This window comes from Papio anubis, chromosome 1 (genome assembly GCF_008728515.1).
Source record: "Papio anubis isolate 15944 chromosome 1, Panubis1.0, whole genome shotgun sequence".
Lineage (NCBI taxonomy): Eukaryota > Metazoa > Chordata > Mammalia > Primates > Cercopithecidae > Papio > Papio anubis.
The window spans coordinates 152,682,534-152,686,847 of NC_044976.1; the positions used below are offsets into that span (position 1 = coordinate 152,682,534).

The 4,314-nt window shown below is 43.4% G+C and overlaps 1 pseudogene across 1 annotated transcript; it reads right to left on the minus strand.

The window, feature by feature from the left end:
- Nucleotides 1-695: 695 nt before the first annotated feature.
- Nucleotides 696-3,314, minus strand: LOC101007147 (annotated as a pseudogene). Its single transcript, XR_638100.4, has one exon. The product of XR_638100.4 is annotated as a transcription factor Dp-1 pseudogene (transcript).
- Nucleotides 3,315-4,314: the final 1,000 nt, after the last annotated feature.

A 4,314-nucleotide genomic window follows, 5' to 3' on the forward strand; every position in this document is an offset into this window, starting at 1 on the left:
AGTGTCCAGCGCTGACTGCTCATGACTGTTCATAGAACAGTGGCAGCACATGATGAACAGCAAGCCATAGATTACTGGAGTTCCTCAAATTAAAAATAAACTTTTGTGAATTGTGGTTTTGATTTGCCTATACCTTGTGAGTAATGATGCTGAACATATTTTCATGTGCTTCTTGGACATTTACAAACTGTTTTTGTAGAAATGGCTACTGAAGTCCTTGCTCAATGTTTAAAGTAGTTGAAACTGGCTTTGTTGCTTCTTGCTTGTGCAGAAGCTTTTTCGCTTTATGTGATTCCATTTGTCAAATTTTGCTTTTGTTGCCTGTGTTTTTGAGGTCTTACTCCAGAAATCTGTGTCCAGAACAATATTCTGGAGTGTTTCTCCAATGTTTTCTTCTAGTAGTGGCATAGTTTTAAGTCTTAAATTTACAGCCTCAATCAATTTTCATTTGTTTATATGACAAGAAATAGGAGTCTACTTTCATTCTTCTGCATAAGGATATCCAGTTTTCCCAGTGCTATTCATTGAAGAGACTATCCTTTTCCCAAAGTATGTTATTGATGCCTTTGTTGAAAATGAGTTAACTGTATATTTGTGAATTTATTTCTGGGTTCTCTATGTTTATTTTTTTATTTTTTTAAATGCCCATGCATGTTTTATTAATTAAAACTAACAGTGTCAAGTTAAACAAGTCAAACAATGAAAGTCTTTTTTTATTCCATAAAATATCGCAGAAAAGTTTGTGTTTCAATAAAAAGACTCATTCTAGAACAGGTAGCTAATGTGCAGTTAATGGGTTTTGTGAATAAATTTTAAGAGACTACTGCCTGTCCTTAAATTCGTCTTTTTATATAAAAAAAGAACTATTAAAAATGATTGACATATTTTGAGTTAAAAATTGTTAAAACATTCCCTATATTTAATTTCAATTTTATAATAGATTACAGAAGATGCTTATGAAACAAACACAACATTTGTTTCAGTACGTGTCTTTAAATGATAGACTTGTAAGTATGTAAACAACTATATAATAAAAGGGTTTCAAACGCTGCCTGTAAGAAATCAGGCAAATTTTACCATAAGCAATAAACCATTCCAAGTCTTCCAAGCCTGCTAGACAGTCTCCATAGCCGCACCAGCGTGGCAATAAGCTTTAACCAAACAAAACAAAACAAACAAAAGCACTTTGCAATTTGTTGCTGCAAAATAGGGAGAGAAAAGAGTGTATAAACTTGATGGAATCACAACAGTCAATATAATTTAAGGGAGAATAAAGTCAGTAAGGTTGATGGTGTTTATTGTTTAGAAAGTCGAATTCTGCTGTTTGCTTGGGGCTCTTGGACACCGTACCACTGAACAAATGGACAACTCCGCAGAGTCTCACTCTCTGCCAGCGTGGGTGCTGTCCAGACTCACGGCAAATAAATGGCATTCGGTGCTCACCATCCACAACAGGAGGGCGTTTTATTTTCATGTATGAGGATGAAATACAATTTCTTCAGCAAACTCAGCAAAAACCGTTAAGGGGCAAAAATTAAGTCTGCACTTAAAGAAAAACAGAAAATGAAAAAACACAAAATCCTAAAAAGTAAATAAACGCCCCTCATCAGCACACTGGTATCAAAACACACATCCACAGCATGTCTTACTCCTACGTGAAACAATCCTTGCTTATCGGAGGTGCATATCTAAATTCAACGGCTTACCAATATCTTCTTAGGAGTAGGCCAAAAGGAAACAGAAAACCCACATTAAAAAAAAAAGTTTCTTTTCCCTAAACGTTTTCTTGAAGCTGAATGTGAAGTGGAGAGGACGTCAGTCATCCTCGTTGTTCTCGTTGAAGTCGTCATCCTCGTCATCCTCCCGGACGCAGGACACCGTACTGAGGTTGGAGCTTGTGGCCAGCATCCCATCTGCACCGTTGGTCAGGTCACTGGCAGAGAGTTTCGTGCCGTTAGACATGGAACGTGCCGTCGTGATGAACGCGCCTCCAACAGTTAGTTCCCTGAGCCATTTCTGTCACGTACAGCTCCAGGGCCGCTGGGACCAGACTTCTGGCCATTTTAAGGTCTTCGGCAGAGCAGCTTCCGGACTCCAGCCCACAAGCCGTGCTCATCCGCTTCAGCACTTCTATGTCATCCTATATTTCAGATGTGTTGTCAAATTTAAACAGATACTCGAATTTGTCGTTGGAGATGTTGCAGTCGATGACGGTCTTCTTGCTGGTGTTAACGATGATGAGGGCAGGTGGATGAGCGAGCTGGGCGTCCTTGGCCGGCTGGCCTGCTGCTCCTCTTGCTGGTTTCTCTCTTCACCAGATTCTTGAAGGCAATTTGCTGTCGAATAAAAAAACCTGAAATTGAGATTTTCTGTTTTATTCTGTCAAGTCTCCTCCGTCTTTCCACCTGTAAGTTCTGACATTCCTGAGTCGAGCTGGTGGGCAGACCAACCCACTTAATCTCCTTTTTCTCCTTGGAGATGATGTTCATGGCCATCAGCACGTTTAAGGCATCATAGATGCGCCGTCTTATTCTGGTCATAAGCTGACTCACTTGGTAAGATCTGGTTGCCGGCAGCACTGAACTCTGCGACCAGCTCTTCCGCCACTTCGTGGTAGGAAGTGGTCCCTTTCCACTGCACCTTGTCTCAGACCTTCATGGAGAAATGCCACAGGCCTTGCCATTCTTTCCTCCTTTCCTGTTGCGCTTCCCGGCAGACCAACCACGGCTGGTTCTGAGAGGTAAAGTGAGTGCTGGCGGTGTGTGGGCTTCCTACCACGAGGGTATTTGACGCTGCCGGTTTCTGAGTTGTACCAGTTACCACTTGCTGGGCAATATTGACATTGAACTGTACAAAGGTTTTCGGCAAGAGCTGCTTCCCGAGCGGGTTGACAATGGAGGGGTGAACTGTCACAAGGGACACCAACGCCTTTTCCCGGACTAAGGTTCTGGTCTATGAAGACCTTGAGTTCTCCGTTGGCTTCAATTAGACCGGCAACTTTTGCCATGTTACCAGATCTGGGAAATCAATGCTGTAAACGATCACCCTCCCGGAGAAGAAAAATAATGTTTCTGGGCGCAGTCCCTGCGTCCCGGAGCAACGTGCAGACTCGCGGGACCACCCCAGACCCCGGTGGCGCCGGCCCAGCTGACAGGTAACTCTAACAAGTGGGCTTCCGGGATCCAAGTCGCACGCCTGTCGCTAGGCCTCCGGCCGCCTCTGCACGTCTCCCGCGCGCGCCGGAACCGGGTACCCACAGGCCGCCGTGGGGCGGCCTCTCCTCCCCCACCCTCTGCGCTCCGGCCAACCCTGGCCCTGGCCTCTACCCCCAGTCCGGCGCGGGCGCGGGCGCTGCTGTCAGCCGGAAGGGCCCAGCCCGGGACCCCCTACCAGCGGCACCTGGCTGCCGGGCCCGGCCGCGTGGGCGGGGGAAGTGGCGGCGCTGAGAGGCGCAGGCTGGGGTAGGGCCGGGCTGTCCAGGTTGTCCCGGCCATGGAGAGGTCCCTCTGGGCACGGGGACCTCTATGTTTATTTTTTTTATGCCAGTACCATGCTGTTTTGGCTACTATAACTTTATAGAACATTTTGAAGTCTGGTAGTGTGATGCTTCCAACTTTGTTCTTTTTACTTAAGAATGCTTTGGCTATTATGGGTCTTTTTTGGCTATGTATTAGTTTTCGGATTATTGTTTCTATTTCTGTGAGGAATATTACTGATACTTTGCTAGGGATTGCATTGAATCTGTAGAACACTGAGTAATATGAACATTTAACAATATTGATTCTTCCAATATGTAAAGATGGAATATCTTTTCCCTTTTTTGTGTGTCCCCTTCAATTTCTTTCATTGGTGTTTTATAGTTTTCATTCTAGAGATTTTTCACCTCTTTGGTTGGGTTGATTCATACTTCTTTTTCATAGCTATTGTACATTCTTGGTTTTCTTTTTCAGGTTGTTCACTGTTGACATATAGGAAGGCTATTGATATTTGTGTGTTGATTTTTTATCTTGCAGTTTTACTGAATTTGTTTATCTGTTATGAGAGATTTTTGATTGAGTCTTTAGGTTTGTCCATATATAAGATAATATAATCTTCAATCAAGAATAATTTGACTTTATTATTTCCAGCTTATATGCCCTTTATGTCTTTTTCTTATCCAATTGCTCTGGCTAGGACTTACAGTACTATGTTGAAAAAAAGTAGTGAAAGTGGGCATTCTTGGTTTGTTCTGGATCTCAGGTTTTCCCAGTTCGGTATGATACTAAACTAATTGCACCTGGTAAGAGAAGGTCTACCGTGGTTGTGGCCAGTTGA